Genomic DNA, 19,284 nt, shown 5'->3' with positions numbered 1-19,284 from the left:
GATGGATCAAGTTCTGGACTTGGTAGAAGCAGGAAGCGCACAGGAACAGATTACAGTAGGATCAAGTTCTGACAGGGCAGGCAGGATCAGGTGCAGGTAGAAAGGACAGGATCAGCTTCAGGGAGCACAGGTAAAAGGACCTTACAACTCAGTAGCAGGAAACACAATGACTACTAAAGTTTCTAAGGCATCTTCAATAAGGGTGCCTTATACATCAGACATCTCCCAGCTATTGGCTGTGGATGTTTTCTGAATCATGCACTCTGCCCCTTTAAGAGTCAGGGAGCATGCGAGCCCTAAACACGCTCCCAGGAGACCTGCGTGCCATGCACATGTCCTGGGAAGAAACAGACCCTGAGGGAGAGTGAATGGATAAGTGATTACGTCAGCATCCCTGCTGGGAGGATGATGGGGACTCTTGCAGTGGCGCCAGAACTGTTCTAACTGCTGCTATTTCTTATTTACTACCCTTACTGATCTATACACTATCCACGGCTCTACCCTTGCTTAACTATAATTTGTTGTATTATGTTTCTGCCAATAGCTTATTTCTCTGGCTTTGACTTATGCTGCTCTTATGACCTCACATTATAAATTCTTGCTTACATGACCATGCAATTTTCACAGCTATCAATCAACACTGGAAATCATGACTATTCTGACAACACAAACCTGGGGATTTCCTGTGGTGAAGTCTATATCTATGAAATGGTAAAATCCACAAAAATTCCTTAGACCCTGTGCCATGTTTAGGCTATGATGGAACAGAGAATCCACTCTTGCTTCAAGTAGGAAAAAATGCATCAATATATTTCATACTGATGCATATAAAGCTGCTAGAAACCTCCTTTAACCCCTTCCTGACATGCTCCGTATATATACAGCACCGAAGGAGCCGTGTTCCAGCAAACCATCGCATAGGCACTGAGCTATGTGAGAGCTGACACCCTGCAGCAATGCCCACTATCAGTGCTAGCAATGACCTTGGACGTTTAACCCCTCTGATGCTGCTGTCAATAGTAACAGTGACATCGAGGATCATCGCAGAGGGAGTGAGCTCCCTCTCTGCTTCTAATGGCACAATGTAATGCAATCGCGTTGCGTCGATGTTCTCCATGGTGACAGTTTTATGCAGTTCTGAAAAGAAGGACGCCACTGATTAGGCGGCAGGTGGAGTCTAGAATAACTCTGCTGCCTCGCTATAGTTAACAGACCCTCAGGGTTTTCATCTGTCAAGTCACTCGGAGATTTAGATGGAAACCCCAAAGTAAGTGCTCAGCATAGAAAGCAAGATAAATGAGATCCTAAATGTTATGTTATATGTGCCCAATGAAAGCTTCAACTCAATCCAGAAAAAAGCAAGTCCCCACTCAGGTCGGTCATTTGTCAATGGAAATATAGGGGGCTTTCAAGTTACCCATAGTACAAAGGCACTGGAAAAGCTAAATGGCTCATGGCCCCTCAAAAGAAATTCAGCACATTCTGCACTCTCAAATCCAAATGCGCCCATCCCTTCTGAGGTTCAGTGTGTCTAAACCACATTTAGCATCCACATGTTTGGCATTTCTGTAATGATGAGAGCCTGCCTAATTTAAGGGGCGTGTCTCCAGAAGCATGAACTGGTCATAATGTACTGGTCAATACAATGTACTGGTCACTTCAACATAACGGTCACTACAATGGAAGTTTGCAATTTTCACTCAGCAATATCCACTGCTGTTTGTTTCTGGAAAACACCCATGGATTCAAAATCATCACTACACCTGTAGATAAATTCCCAAACGGGTATAATTTCCAAAATGGGGACACTAGAGGGGGGAGTCTGCTTTTCTAGCACTTAGGGGCTCTGAACATGGAGTCCACAAAGTATTCTAGGAAAATCAGAGCTCCTAGATGCAAAAGCGCTCAGTCCTGAGTTTCGCCGTGTGGCTAAGCAGTACTGTACAGCCATATATAAGGTATTTCTAGATTCAGCAGAAATTGTGGGATAAAATTTGGTGTCATTTTTACCCATTTCCCATTATGAAAATGTAAAATTTGGGGCTAACACACAATCTTGGTGGTAAAAATGTAAATTATTTTTTATTCACTGCCCAATGGTATAAAGTTCTGTGTCACTCCTGTGGTGTCAATATGATCATTGCACCCCTAGATTAATTCATTGAGAGGTGTATCTTGTAAAATGGGGTCACATATAGGGCATTCTGCTGTTGTGGTACCTCAGGGGCTCTACCAATGTGACATGGCACTCTCATACGAGTGCATCAAAATCTGCATTGTAATATGGTACTCCTTTTCTTCTGAGGGTATCGGTGTACTTTTATTTTAACGGCTCAACTTTATAAACTTCTTTGAAGCACATGGAGTTTCAAGGTGCACACCACACATCTAGATAAGTTCCCTGAGGGGTCTAGTTTCCAAAATGGTGTCACTTGTGAGGGGTTTTCACTGTTTAAGCACATCAGGTGCTCTCCAAACATGACATGGCATCCGCTAATTATTCCAGCAAATTTTGCATTCAAAAAGTTAAATGGTGCGCCTTTCCTTCCAAGTCCTGCCATGCGTCCATACAATAGTTTTTTGGGTTTTTTTTACACATTTTAGGTTTTGGCATACTCCTGTTACCCTTATGAAAATGCAAAATTTGGAGCTAAAAACATTTGTTGTGGGAAATATGTGATTTTTTATTCTTCCACTGTTTAGGCACATCATGGGCCCCCTAAACACAACATGGTGTCAGCTAATTATGCCAGCAAATTTTACATTCAAAAAGTCAAATGGCACCCCTTCCCTTAAGAGCATTGCTGTGTGCCCAACAGTGTTTTTCGCCAAAATATGAGGTATTACCATGCTCAGAAAAAATTGCACAACAAACTGTATTTTCCATTTTTTCCTGCTACCCTTGTGAAAGTAAAAAAAATTGGGACTAAAGAAAATTTGGGTGAAAGAAAGTTAAATATTTATTTTTTCCTCACACATTCCATTCTTTCTTGTGAAGCACCTGAAGAGTGGTTTTGATCACTTTGAGGGGTGCAGTTTTCAGAATGGTGTCACTTTTCGGTATTTTCTTTCATATACACCCATCAAATGTGATGTGGTCCCTAAAAAAATGGTTTTGTAAATTGTGCTTTAATAATGAGAAATCGCTGGTCAACTTTAAAGTTAACCCTTATCACTTCCTAACAAAAAAATATGTTTCAAAAACTGTCCTGATGTAAAGTAAACATGGGAGATATGAAATTTATTAACTATTTAACTATTTTGTGTGACATGACTCTCTGATTTAAGGGCATAAATATAAAAAATTTGAAAATTGCAAAATTTTCAAAATTTTTGCCAAATTTCTGATTTTTTTTTCAAATAAACGTAATATCAAAGAAATTTGACAGTTATCACAAAGTACAATATGTCATGAAAAAACAATGTCATAATCAGTGAGATCTATTGAAGCATTCCAGAGTTATGACCTCATAAAATAGCAGTGGTCAGAATCAAAAAAATTGGCCTGCTCAGGAAGGTGAAAACAGGCTTCAGGGTGAAGCTGTTAAAGTTCACTAATATAGCTTCCAATGTAAACAAAATACTTACCATCTATACTCGAGTATAAGCCGAGATTTTCAGCCCATTTTTTTAGGCTACAAGTGCTCTTCTCGGCTTATACTTGAGTTATTGTCAACGGGGGGTCGGCAGTGTAGGGGGAGCGGCGGCTGCCACATACTCACCTGCACCTGGTGCGGTACCTGCATGTCTGATGGTCTCCAGGCAGCTCTTCCTGTGTTCAGCGGTCATGTGGTACCACTCATTAAAGTAATGAATAAGGACGCATATTCATTACTTTAATGAGCGGTACGTGACCGCTGAACATAGGAAGCAGCTACCGGCTCCTGGAGACCATCTGACAGTGAGAAGCTGCCAGGGACCGAGCCGGGAACAGGTGAATTTAAAGGGGAGGGTGAGCATTGCACCATATTCTCCTGACCCCGTTCCACCGCCGGGCGCCACTCCGTCTTCAGCGTCCTCTGCCTGTGACTGCTCAGGTCACAAGGCGCGATGACGTGTTTAGTGTGCGCCCTCTGCCTTAACAGTCAGAGCTGTAAGACAGAGCGGCACGCAGCAGTGGAACGGGGAAGGTGAATATCGCAAGTGCCGGGGGCCTGAGCGACGAGAGGTGAGTATGTGATTTTTTTTATTTTAATCGCAGCATATGGGGCATAATCTATGGAGCATTTTATGGGGCATAATCTATGGAGCATCTTATGGGGCATAACCTATGGAGCATCTTATGGGGCATAATCTATGGAGCATCTTATGGGGCATAATCTATGGAGCATCTTATGGGGCCATCAACCTTTATACAGCATTGTATAAGTTATAATCTATGGAGCATTTTATGGGGCCATAATCAACATTTATACCTCATTGTATGGGGCAAATGTTTCTATGGAGCTTCTTATTGGGCCATTATTAACCTTTGTGCAGCATTATATGGGGCATATTTTAATATGGAGCCTGTTATGGGGCCCATCATGAACTGTATGGAGCATTATATGGGGCTCTTGATTCAATATGGATATTCAAAAACACTTAACCTACTGATGTCTCAATTAATTTTAGTTTTATTGGTATCTATTTTTATTTTTGAAATTTACCAGTAGCTGCTTGTCAGGACTCTGAACATTTTTTACCTTTTGTGCATTACTGCCCTTTTTCAAGATGGCGTCTTTGGTCTCATGTGCACTGTGTCTTCCTGCTATAAAACTCCACCCCAGCCTTCAGTCTGTGCTAGAGTATTCTGCCTTGCATCCAGCTCCTGACCTCTGATTACTCCCTGGCTATATACCTGCTCATGTGAACCTGTGTGGTGATCCTGCTACTCTGCTCTGAGTTTCTGCTGCATACATCGGTTTCCAGTAATCCTCCTTCATCTGCTGCTCGTGTTTACTTCCATCTGCATTTGTTGGACATGTAAGCTGTTTCTGCTCTGCAAAAACCTGAGACTATTAACCAGGCCTCCCTGGTTGAGCTAAGATATGATTTGAACTGCCTTATAAGCATATCTATCTGTGTTTCGACTAAGACAAGGATTTATTCGTGTCAAGTGTCCTCAAGAATAACTGTGCTTCATAGACTTTCTGCTTGATTGCATTTTCCTCTGAAGTTTCCTATATACTGCTAAGCTGCGTTTAATATTTACACCAAGTGTTGTGGACTTGAGTTTCTCTCTGCACCTGTTTGAATCACCGTGTGATAATATAAACTTTACCACTTATAAAACTGTGTCCTGTAGTTGTCTTGTTCCACGCAAAGAGTCTCCTGAGTTATCCCCTATAATTATTACACTGCTGCATTTCCCAACCTAGGTTTGTACTCGAGTCGTATATACGGTAGATAAGATTATTGTTAGCTGTTTGGACAACACAATGGAACCTCTGTAATTCTTCCCAGTGCTATCTCTGAGTCTCGTGCACATGATCATATTTTCAGTCCTAGTGCGATCCAACATGGGATCACACTCAGATCAATTTTAATTTTGGTGCTGTGCACATGTCCAATTTTTTCCCTGGATTGGCTTGCATCATGCATGTCCTGAATCCAATTATCGAATTGCACTCGGCCATGCATGTCAAAAAGTCTATAAACATATTGACAAAACGGTTTATTAAACCCAGTCACGAAGTGTATGATATTTAAAACCAAACCTTTATTCACATATAACAATACAAAAATATTAAAACAGTGCCTCAAAATCAAGTAAAGAGTTTTTACTTGATTTTGAGGCACTGTTTTAATATTTTTGTATTGTTATATGTGAATAAAGGTTTGGTTTTAAATATCATACACTTCGTGACTGGGTTTAATAAACCGTTTTGTCAATATGTTTATATCTAATTTGGAGTGTGACCCATTTGTAACTTGAGGAAATGGGTTGGTGCGTTGAGTTGAATGTCAAAAAGTCTGTGGAAAACATCGGATGACATCAGAGTGTGGTCCAATTTCCATGGACTAACAGAATAGAGAAGATGGAGACATTTCTTTCCAATCAACTCCTCATCCGAGAAAATCAGATCACACTACGATCACTCTCTGATCGAACTCTAGGATGTGATTAGCATAATCAACCCGATTCTCTCTGATGTGGGACTATACGCTGATGGAACTCTGGTCTAACAGAAAGTGCTCTAGTTCAGACAATCATGATAGTACTTGATATTAATAACTAACTTAAATATAACTGACAATCTTGCATTGACTGCAAAAATACTCTCTAATTTGTGTATCCATTACAGAATGCCCCTTGGAACTTATGCACCCTCCCATCTGTGTATGATCACCTACAATTTTAAGTTCAGTGAATGTTTTTCTATGCCATTATATCAGTGGAACATGGGTTTAACCGTAACTTCAGGTTTCATGAACGTTTTACCCTCCTTGTTATTCCCTTAAATATATCTTGTTTTATGACCCCAGAATTCCTATAAGATCTTCTGGTGTTATCAATACTTGATAGTAAAGCTGATACTTATTAAACCAAATGCCATCTCATGAATCTTTCATCTTGTTATATAACCAGCAGACTGTAACTTCATTTTTTTCTGCATTACATCCAAATGTCATTGAGGGGGGTTAATGTCATCAGTTTCAATGGGAAATGCAAACATTAAAGTTCACCCATATACCTTATGATATAATATGTAGCTGACAATTCATGATACCTCATCTAAGTTTATGTTCAGATTTAGTTTTTATATTAAACTATGAAATAAGACAAAGTAAGAGAAAAAACTTCAGAATGTGAGGGAAACTTTACAGATTTATATAATCATTTTCTCTATACAGATATTGATGTCATGAAGGTATAACCTGAAATTCGATTTGCTGACAAGTTATTTGCTGCCAACTTAATATTCCTTATTATGCTCTGGGGTCTCTGAAGACCCCAGGGCATAATAAACATAATATGTAATAAATAAGAAAATTATTATACACACATTATTGCTCACCTGATCACTTCTCACCATCACTGTCACCCATGCAGTCCTTATGGCAAGTCTTGACATCATGACGTGAGCCGTTTCCTTGCTCGCTCATGCTCAAAGCCCTTCTGAACCCTATGTAATTTGCATAGAAGTGAATGACAAAAAATCTGCATTTTATCAAATGCGAGTTTTGCAAAGTCTGAGTAGCATTCAATTCCACTTGTATAAATTTACTCATCTCTAGTAATCACCACAGAAGTGATGCACAGTGTACTGACCAGTGACTCCCAGGAGGAATAACATTGATTTTCTCCTAGTCAGGCAGCATTGTAACACTATAAACCTACAAAGTAGCCCTAAATCTGCAGGTTAAAGGGGTTGTCTGGTCCAAATCAATAGGTCTGAGTCACTGTGTGTGACTGCAGACTAATAAATCCACCCAGCATACGCACTGTGCATTGGGAGGATTCGCCAGTTTCTGATCCAAGACCGGAGGGTATGTATGAGTGATACATACACCCTGCCAGAGGACCCGTCTAGTGGGCATGGCCTCACGCCATACACTTGTGTGGTGTGAGGCCATGCCCTCTAGGCAACAACAACCACTGGCTTGCCACGTCACTAAATGAGGCACAAATGTATGGAGCGATGCCAAATCCAACATACAGACCCACTGGAATATGTATAATGCATACATAGCCTCTGACAATGGACAACGCCTTTAATAGTATTTGAGGCAAGGACAGGTTCCCAATAAATGTGCAAAGAGCCAGGGGAAGACACAGACTTTGTAAACTAATGATGTTTATGCATAATGTATAGGTATTTTGGACTCTACATGGCAGCATTATTAATGCATTTACACTATACCCATCTCACAATTCTAATTCAATCAATAGAAGGATATTATCTATGTGGTGCATTTACGTAATTGTGGAAATTAAAGAATCGAGAAGGTTTTCAATTTTCAAAAAAAATGATATGACAATAAACCAGCAAGGAAAAATCAAAAAGCGATGGGGCAACCAATATAATAAAATTATACAAATGTATTGGTACAAAATTAACAATAATAAAAAAAATATACAAAAATGAGTGTGGAGAACAACAACTAGAAACATGAATAGAGATTAAGATGGAACAGGATCCTATAATGGGGATCAAAAGCCCGTATAAAATTAGCCAAGAAAGGACCCCTATATCTATGTTTCCAATTGGCAATAATAATTATAATTGTATACTACAGATATCAAGGTTTTTAGATTAAATATAAAATTTATACAACAAATAAATAGACGAACAGGCACAGTATACACTGACAATGAAGTAATGCAGTTAGTACACATAAATAGGAAACACCATGACACCCGATAATCACTAGTCAGGAACCCAATGACTAACCGAGAGCTCATTCTCCACAAGCGCCACCTCAGGTGCCATTTTCCTGAAGACCGCTGGCGGTCCATGTGAGATTGCGTTGGAGCCGTTTTCATGAAAACCACCACCAGCTGAAGCTTCGACAGCTAGGACGGCCAGCCAAAAATCTAAATAACCAATATGATGAATGTAATAGAGGCAGCGGAAGACTGAGCCCTCTGAGCCAAAGACCCTACACAGAGTCCCACCCCGAAGCACGAAGTGCTGAGGAAACCAAAATTGATCATGATGATTTAATGAAAACCAGACTGCAGATTTTTACACTAAAGGTATGTATTAATCAGTATGATAGTGGCATTTTGCCCCTACCTTTATTTTTACATGGATATTCCTGCTGACAGGTTCTCTTTAAAGGCTGGTGCATTTCTAACAAATGGGCATATAGATACTTATAAAGTAAGGTAAATTATATACTTAAACTGCGTAAGCACAGTGCAGTGAAAATGTGAAAATTGTTTTACACAATATCTGTGATCTACCTTTCCATCGACTCTCTCCATTGGCTGGTCTTGCTTTTCTTCTGGTTTCCACAGCAACCTGACACGCTCCTGAGATGTCACCACTATACAATCCTCTGATGTCACTCCTCCTGTCTATTTAGCCAGGCTCTCCTACATTAACCGAGAACGTTATCTAATTATCAGTACGACGGTGACATGTCACATTTTACATTTTACATATTCTTTCACATCATTTCCCATTATTTATTGGTAATTTCTATATGCAGTAATTTTGTGTTGATACCAGGTCAACCATTCCATTGCAACCTTTTCATAGTATTCTGTTTGTTTTTTTCTCCAGAAAAAAAAATCTTAATGTGGGAAGCAGAGGAAATGAATTATGCTTGAAGAAAGTGTGGAATATTATAATGTCTGACACAGAGAATGTGAGAGAACTCCATTCTGAATATGTCTTCTTGGAACAAATTAAATCTATATTATCCAGCCTGCCAATTTCAGACACAAGAATACATTTACATTAACCTTGCTGCCAATTTAGGATGTTGCACAAAATTCTAGTGGCGGAATTGTTTCTGTAAAGGTTTGTAGTTGTCAAAGGCAATTAGATTTTTAATAGGTCAGCAGGCAAGAAGCTCAGGTAAACATGTCGTATGTCTGGCTTTTTGGTTATTTGGTCAGATCTGCAATTTAGGAATTAGTAATAAATGCATTATGTGACCCCATTTACTTTGATTTTCCCCTGCTTCACTGGCCAAATAGACCCTGTTGCTTTTATTTGTTTTACATCCTTTTTACCTAATGAGATAATACTGGTTACTGTGAACTCAATCAAATCACCTTGGAAGGGCCAGTTTTGCTCGTAAAAGCCTACTGGAGGTGGACAACTAGAAGTAGTCTGAACATCTTGGTGTCAACATCCAATAGATGCATGTAGTCAAAAATGATGCGCAACAAAGCACACGGTGACTCCATTTGCATTATTATAGTCAATGGCCGTGTCGGCACTTACGCCCGAATCCTGTTTTGCAGGGGGGGTTTGGACATAAGACCCAATGAGGCAACTGAATGCGTTGATGAACGCAGTGTGAAAGGGCTCTAAGCCACATTAAGGTCTACCTACCTTCAGTCGGAGGCTGCTTTTTTTTATTTCCGAAAAGAGTGGGCAGACTGTTGATTTCTCAAAATAATACTCAATAGCAAAGTGGACAGAAAGGCCCCTACACTGTGTTCCAAATTATTAAGCACAAAGAGTTTAGGAGTGATAAGGTTAGAATTTTTTTGTTTGTCATTTAAACTCATTGATGGTGATGTGTGTCAGGGCTCTTTATATCACTGAAAGCAATTGCAGATACCTGTGCAAATTAGTTTGGCAGGTGTGTCCAAATAAAGGCAAGACTACTTAAGAAGGCTGTTCCACATTATTAAGCAGCCTACATTTTTTGCCAAAATGGGAAAGAAAAAGCATGTGTCGGCTGCTGAGAAGCAACAAATTGTGGAGTATTTAGGTCAAGGCATGACTACAATCAACATTGCCAAGACACTTCATCGTGATCATCGCACAATCAAGAAGTATGTAGCTGATTCCCAGCACACACGTGTGCGTGCTGATAAGGAAAAATTGAGGACTCTTTCCAACAGGCAATTGCATAAGGTTAAAAGAGCAGCTGCAAAAATGCCTTGTCATAGCAACAGACAAGTTTTTGAAGCTGCAGATGCCTCCAATGTCCCCAGAACAACAAGATGCAGGGTCCTTCAGAGGTTTGCAGCTGTGCGTAAGCCATCCTGTCGACCACCTCTATCCACTGCACACAAGCAGAAACGGCTCCAGTGGGCCAAACGATACATAAAGACTGACTATCAAACTGTTTTGTTCACCGATGAGTGCCGTGCAATGCTCGATGGTCCAGATGGATAGAGTGGAGGATGGCTGGTTGATGGACACCCCATGAAAACACGGCTAAGGCCCCAACAAGGAGGAGGTGGAGTAATGTTTTGGGTTGGAATCATGGGGAGAGAGCTTGTCGGCCCCTTTATGATCCCTGAAGGGATCTATGTAGAATTTCTAAAACAACACTTCCAGCCATGGTTCAAGAGGAAGAACCGTGCTTTCCACAGCAAGATCATTTTCATGCATGATAATGCACCGTCTCATGCTGCAAAAAACACATCTGCATCTCTGGCTGCTATGGGCATAAAAGAGGACAAACTTATGGTGTGTGTTGTGAATTCCGTTCTCGGGCTCCCTCCTGTGGTCGTGAATGGTACTTTGGTGAGTTCTGTCCTTGGACACCCTCTGGTGGCTTTGAGTGGAACTGCTGATCTTTGAGGTTGGCTTTCTCAGCTGCCCTCGTTTATTGCTGCTGCTGGCTTCCCTATTTAACTCTGCCCAGGTCGTTAGTCCATGCCAGCTGTCAATGTTTCAGTACTGGTTCAGATCTCTCTTGGGATTCTCTGATGACCTGACTACTCCAGCAGAAGCTAAGTCCTTGCTAGTCATTTGCTGTTCATTGGATTTTTGAATATATTTTTCAGTACATGCTATGTTTCAGTCCAGCCTGCTATTATGATATTTCCTTGCTAGCTGGAAGCTCTGGGGGTGCAGAGCTGCACCTCCACACCGTGAGTCGGTGTGGAGGTCTTTTTGCACACTCTGCGTGGTTTTTGTAGTTTTTAATACTGACTGCATAGTTCCCTTTCCTATCCTCTGTCTTTCTAGAGAAGATTCGGCCTTCTTTGCTAAAATCTGTTTCATTCCTGTGTTTGTCACTTCCCTCTTAACTCACAGTTAATATTTGTGGGGGTCTACCTTTACTTTGGGGAATTTCTCTGAGGCAAGGTAGGCTGCTATTTCTATCCTTAGGGGTAGTTAGCTCTTAGGCTGTGAAGAGGCATCTAGGGAGAGTTAGGTACGCTCCACGGCTATTTCTAGTGTGTGTGATAGGATTAGGGATTGCGGTCAGTAGAGTTACCACTTCCTCAGAGCTGGTCCCAGGTTTTCTGTTTTAACCATCAGGTCACTTCGGGTGCTCCTAACCACCAGGTCATAACAGGTGTGGCCACCATCTTCCCCTGGCCTCAACCCCATTGAGAACCTCTGGAGCATCATCAAAAGGAGTGTCTATGATGGCGGGAGGCAGTTCACATCTAACCAACAGCTCTGGGAGGGTATTCTGTCCACATGCAAAACAATTGAAGCAGAAACCATCCAAAAACTGACAAATTCAATGGACGAGAGAGTTCAGAAGCTTCTTTCGAACAAGGGGTCTTATGTGCAAATGTAACATCACCTAGAATAAAGTTTTCACTTGAAAACTGTTTGATTTCATTTTGTAATAAGCTGATAATGCTTATAACTTCACAATTGACCATTTTTTTTGTTAAAAAAAAAGGTTGAAAACTCTGCTGTGCATAATAATTTGGAACATGCATTTTGAGTGTTTATTTTTTTTTTAAAAGAAACTGTTTTCATAGGCAGTTTGTTCCAAAACATAGCAATTATACTAGAATAGTAGATGACTGGAAAATAACAATGACTGCAATTCAGATAGGTAATGTAGAGAAAATATGAGGAAATATTATTTGCATAATAATTTGGAACACAGTGTAATACCCCCTGAAAGATTTAACATTCTAGCAAAAGCTGAGATGGAACTGTAGGATTGTGGGGTCCTGGCATCCAGGATATATACATGTCACAAAGCATCACAACTTTTTTTGCATTGGGGTTGCATGTTGAGGAAAATTGGCTTTACTAAGACTGTAATCGACAATTTTTAAAACATTTTTCCCTCTCCTCTTTTCAGCAGCCATAACTTTTTAATTTTTTCACTGGTGCAGCTATATGAAGCTTTGTTTGATGCAGGACAAATTGTATTATTTTCAGCACCGTTTTGGGATGCAATTAAATTATTATGTAATTTATGTAATGCTTGCACAATCTAAGATCTTTCATTGCAACTCCAGAAACCAATGAAACAGGTCTCTCTGCATTTGTTCATGCTGTAATACAGAGGTCACCAATGTTCCTGACCTTGAGAGCCACATCCAGCCTTGAGAGAGGGTCGCGAGCTACATTCAGCTCTCGCCCCCCTCACAATAGTGGCAACCAAAGCCCCCATTGCAGGCATAATGGTAACCAAAGCTTTTCCACAAAAATCAATCACCCCAAAGCAGTATACAAAGATCCAGGGGTTCCCACAATACCCCTATTCAATATTCTCCTATAAAACACTCCCAGGACACAGTCACATCCAGCTTCAAACGCCTTCTCTGACAGGTGGTGTCATCTTGTCTCCAGCATACCATACTTAAATCATCTCAAAACCCCTAAGACCAATACAAGTGCACCCAGATCTGCTCTTCTGTGCAGGGCTTCTTGCAAAATTCACCATTTTCAGATCTGCTCTTCATACCTGTTTGCTAGAACTGGAGCTAATTCACCAATCTGGCAGACAGCCGCGAGCCACAATTCATGGGACCGCGAGCCACATGTGGCTCCCAAGCTACAGGTTGGGGACCCCTGCTGTAATATATCTCAGTTATTTCCTTTGAAGGCCACATACTGATTGGCAAATATATCTGGGACCAACAGTGTACAAAAATAAAACTTTGGTTTACTGGAGGAACTTGTGAACAATATATACGTATATGCAATTGGTAGTAAGTACCGTACATCTCAGCCATGCCTGAACTTCAGTGTAAGACAGAAGCTGTACTTCTTTCTTACACTGAAGTTCAGGCATGGCTGAGAAGCAAGGTTATTGCTTTGTAGCTGAGCACAACTATTGTGAAAGGAGAATGAAGATTTACTGCGCATGCTCGGCCACCAAAAAAGCTATATACAAAGAATTGCAAACAAGAGTCAATATTACTTATTCTATAGCTCACCATCCTTATAATAAAGCATAAATAACTTTATGATTGTTTAATATTTTTAATAGGAGTAAATTAAAAAATGTCTACAGTACAATTTTCTTTATATATATATATATATATATATATATATTGTATATATATATTAAAAATCAGCAGATCAAACAAGATTCCAATTCACCTGTTCGTGTGGATTTTCTCTGGATATTTGATTCACAGAAAGGTTATTCTTCTCAAATCTAATGCTTCTTATTAGGCTCTGTTGTATCTCCAGACCCTGGAGTAAAATAAATGTAATATGTATGAAATAAAAATAAATAGTTATGCTCACCTCACTGCTCACCACTCCAGCTCCTCCTCTCATTATGGCTCAGTAGGCCTTGACTTATGTGGGGACATACACAGAAACCTCTGGGGCCTATCATATCCAAAAACCCTGGCCTAGTGTGAGAGGCCCATAGATTTCAGAGCAGCGGAAAGCAATCTAAAGATGAAGAGAGGAACAGACTGGCGGCATTGAGGAGCAGAGGGGCCAGAGAGAGGAGAGTTCAGATGAGTATAAAAATTTTTTTTATCTTTTAAAATTCTGCTGGTCTTTTAAGGTTTTAAGGTTTAGCAGCCATAATCCGATTGGCTCTGCTACGTACAGGCAGAATCAGATCACCTGTATGTAGCAGAATTACAGACTTGCTATGTGCGCCGAGCATAGAGACCTCTGGTTGTCATGCCAACCCATGGGTGACAGGGGTCACTGATGGACGGATTCCTGGCCCGGAGCCCACATCAAAGGGGGAGACACGACATGCGCCGTACATGTACGGTGCATTCGTGAAGGGGTTAATATTTGGGACTAGCCCAGAGTGGGAAATGATAAAGCGAACGGATAGAGACCGTTTCCTGTCAGGAAATCAGATAGGGCTCAATCTGTGGTGAAAGAAGACCTAAGGTCTGACTAGTCAGCAGACCAGCGTGACGTGGGTGTCCCTGGACACCGAGGCAGTGGATAGCAAGATCCTGAGTAGGGATTGGGAAAATGGACAAAAAGACAGACCAATGCACTGGAGAGAGGTCTTGGGACAGGACGCCTAGCAGTTTGGCCCCCAAACTTGTAATTCAGATAGATAATGGGCCAAGAGCGGAACAGGGAACATGAGATGAAGAGAGTGCCCCAGGCAGGACTCCAAGACATGAGTAGGCAGAGGAGCTAAGAAAAGACCATACTGACAACCTAGCTCCCCTAAAGGGAAAAGAAGGAAGTGGAATCACAGGTTGAATTACAGGACTACTCACTTACTGGACTGTAGTACTGTTATTGGGGACTAGAGAGATTCCCAAAGTACTGTGTTGGGTGGTGGTGAAGGTAGAGATGCTAGCTGAGGCAGAGGCAAGTGAGCCTAGTGAAGGAAAGCCAAAAAAATGTGCTTGAAGATGCTCCAGGTTCTAAAAAAAGTTTGTGAAGTTATGCACTCGCTATCTATTGTACATAGTTCCTGCCAAGTTACTGTCCAATAAAAAACTGTTTATTGTTTGTTGCTAAGCTCCATCATTACAATTTTCAATATCTGGTTCTGGCCAGCCAATGTTAAATGCATCATGTGACCTGCAAGGGCGTAGTACCCTCAAAGATAAAGCCCACACACCCAGCTAAGACCACCTTATTGATGTAGCAGACAGGGACAGGGAGAGGTAGATGAGTTCCTCACCCATGCCTATCGCCACGAGCCACGTTAACTTTGGAACAAGCTTTCTACCATGTTTCTTCAAAATGTTTGTGCAAATGTAACTAGGAGAATTGATGCTGCCTTGAAAGAAAAGGGTGAGGGAAGTCACAACCAATATTGGTTTGATCTAAATTTCTCTTTTGCTCATTCAATTTCCATTTTGTTAATTGATAAAAATACACTATTAACCCTTCTATCTTTCAAAGCATTGTTAGCAGCTTTTTTTGCAGATTGTCTAAAATGTCTTGCATAGTACTATATACGTATACAGTATCAGGGAAAAGAAAATAAGAAAAACAAGAGCAGAAGCAGCTTTGTGGGATTATGTAAGGTTCAAATCTAAACCTGTAGGGTATTTGAAAGTTCAATCTAAATTATCTGTGTGTCTCTTGAAAAGTCTGAGCCCTGGGCTCTTATTATATATCAGAATATTCACATCTGTGGAGTTTGGTTAAAAGAGCAGCTTGTCCTATAATTGTTGAAATGCTGAGATTTTATTTGCTTTCTTTCCCCCCATTTTCTTACCGTGCTCTGCTTACCACATGGTTCCTGATTCATCTTTATTAATCATTTATTTATTTCAGTACATCACATAATTCCAAAATAAGAAAAATGAAGAGTAATAATTATATAATTGCTACATAAATGTAATACTGTGATTGAACAGAGCACAGTCACACAAAGAGTTTTGTAGAATATTTTGCTGTGCTTTCAAAGGAGTTTTTTTTTACCTGCTTTACCATAGGCTTTTTTGTGGAACTTAACAACATCATAAACAAACATTTTGCAAATGTTAAAAAATGATAACAGCAATAATATCTTGAAATAAAATCCATAAGAGATCTTGAAATTGATGGTTTTAATAAGGCTAGGGCAAAAAAAAGTACTTTAAAAAAATTCTGTCATCTGGCCAAAAAGTCAATCAGACTTGGAACTCAGTAAACTTATTCAGACTTGGAATGTCTTTAGGCCACTACTGTAAATTATTCTGAGCATCTAGTATGTATCAATACAGAACATGTGCATGCCCTATTTTAAGATTTCAGCAAATCTTTCCAATTTCAAATTTTCCAGATTCACCCAATTTTCCCAGGAAATTTGATTTGATAAGAACTGATTAGCTTTGGATCAAAATTACTCTATAGTCTCCATTTGCTCTGAGAAATGTGTATAGCTCTATTCCCTTTTCCTCACACACTAACCTTCACTGCTATGCTGTCACACATTATGTGTACAGTTTGTTCACAACCTTATGGCTTTCTCTCACTATGGCTGAGTTCTCATAAGCGTATTTCATAGTGTGTATATGGACCACAATGCCTGGACTGATTCTGGGTCTCCCAACCTGAACCTAGAGCCTCACAAACAAAGCTGTAAGTTTGTTTCAGAAAATCAGCTGTCAGTTCTGGAATTCCAGTCCGAATATGAACTGCGAAATACACTCTTCTGAACCTGGCCTTTCTCTGTGACAAACCTGTAAGCTTTGACATCCTCTGACTATCTAAATCCACCATAAAATGGCTGCTGCCTTCCCTGACTCTGATTTTTCTACTGGCTATGATAGTTCATCCTGATTAGCTTTGCAATACCTTGTGATGTGATACCTGTAAGGCATTATTAACCCCTTTCTGACATTAGACATACTATCCCGTCGAGGTGGTCTGGGCCTGTATGACCACCGATGGTATAGTACATCATATGCGATCAGCCGCGCTCACGGGGGGAGTGCGGTCGATCGCGGCCGGGTGTCAGCTGATTATCACAGCTGACATCTGGCACTATGTACCGGGAGTGGTCATGGACCACTCCCGGCACCTTAACCCCTGGAACGCTGTGATCAGACATGATTGCAGCGTTCCGGAGGCATAGGGAAGCATCGCGCAAGTTGGGGGCTTCCTGCGCGCTTCCCTGGGACCCTCGGAACAACGCAATGTGATTGCGTTGTTTCAAGCATCTCCTCCTGTCTCCGCACTGCAGGCCCCAGATCCAAGATGGCCGCGGGGGTCCTTCAGGGTCCTGCAGGGAGGTGACTTGCAAGCACCTGCAGTGCCGGCAAGCCTCCTGCACTGCCTGTCAGATCGCTGATCTGACACAGTGCTTTGCAAAGTGTCAGATCAGCGATCTGACACTACATAGTGATGTCCCACCCTGGGACAACGTAAAAAAGAAAAAAAAATTAACATGTGTAAAAAATGTAAAAAAAATCTTAAATAAAGAAAAAAAATATATTGTTCCAATTCTGTTGGCCAAAATATGGAAAAAATATAGCTCTCAAAATGTGGCGATGCAAAAAATATTTTTTGCAATAAAAAGCATCTTTTAGTGTGTGACAGCTGCCAAACATAAAAACCCACTATAAACCCCCCCCTTTATCACCGGCTTAGTTAGGGAAAAATAATAAAATAAAAAAATGAAAAAAATGTATTTATTTCCATTTTCTCATTAGGGTTAGGGTTATTGTTGGGGCTAAAGTTAGGATTAGGGTTGGGCTAAAGTTAGGGTTGGGGCTAAAGTTAGGATTGAGGTTGGGGCTAATGGTAGGGTTGGGGCTAAAGTTAGGGTTGGGGCTAGAGTTGGGGTTAGGGTTTGGATTACGTTTACGGTTGGGTTAGGGGTGTGTCAGGGTTAGGGGTATGGTTAGGGTTATGGATAGGGTTGAGATTAGGGTTAGGGGTGTGTTGGGGTTAGGGGTGTGTTGGGATTAGGGTTAGGTGTGTGTTGGGGTTAGAGGTGTGGTTAGGGGGTTTCCCCTGTTTAGGCACATTAGAGGCTCTGCAAACGCTACATGACGTCCGATCTCAATTCCATCCAATTCTGCATTGAAAAGTAAAACGGTGCTCCTTCCCTTCCAAGCTCTGCTGTGCTCCCAAACAGTGGTTTACCCCCACATATGGGGTATCAGCGTACTCAGTACAAATTGGATAACAACTTTTGTGGTCCAATTTCTCCTGTTACCCTTGGGAAAATAAAAATTTGGGGCCTAAAAAAATCATTTTTGTGGATAAAATGATTTTTTACTTTCACAGCTCTGCATTATAATAATAATAATAATAATAATAATAATAATAATTTTATTTATATAACGCCAACATATTCCACAGCGCTTTACAAATTATAAACTTTAGTGAAACACTTGGGGGTTCAAAGTTCTCACAACACATCTAGATAAGTTCCTTGATAGTCTAGTTCCCAAAATGGGGTCTCTTGTGGGGGGTTTCTACTGTTTAGGTACATCAGGGGCTCTGCAAATGCATCATGACGCCCGCAGACCATTCCATCAAAGTCTGCATTCCAAAACGCCACTTCTTCCATTTCAAGCTCCGACATGTGCCCAAACAGTAGTTTGCTCCCACATATGGAGTATCAGCCTACTCAGGACAAATTGGACTACAACTTTTGGGGTCCAATTTCTCCTGTTACCCTTGGAAAAATAAAATATTGGGGGAGAAAAGATCATTTTTGTGAAAAAAAATATGATTTTTTATTTTTACGGCTCCACATTATAAACTTCTGTGAAGCACTTGTTGGGTCAAAGTGCTGACCACACATCTAGATAAGTTCCATAGGGGGTCTACTTTCCAAAATAGTGTCAAATGTGGGGGTTTCCACTGTTTAGGCACATTCGGGGCTCTCCAAACATGACATGGCGTCCTATCTCAATTCCAGACAATTTTGCATTGAAAAGTCAAATAGCGCTCCTTCCCTTCTGAGCTCTGCCATGCGCCCAAACAGTGGTTTTCCCCCACATATGCAGTATCAGCGTACTCAGGACAAATTGTACAACAATTTTTGGGGTCCAATTTCTCCTGTTACCCT

Source organism: Ranitomeya variabilis, chromosome 1 (assembly GCF_051348905.1).
Source record: "Ranitomeya variabilis isolate aRanVar5 chromosome 1, aRanVar5.hap1, whole genome shotgun sequence".
NCBI lineage: Eukaryota > Metazoa > Chordata > Amphibia > Anura > Dendrobatidae > Ranitomeya > Ranitomeya variabilis.
The sequence above is the reverse complement of the archived record's forward strand: the minus strand, read 5'-3'. Positions refer to the sequence as shown.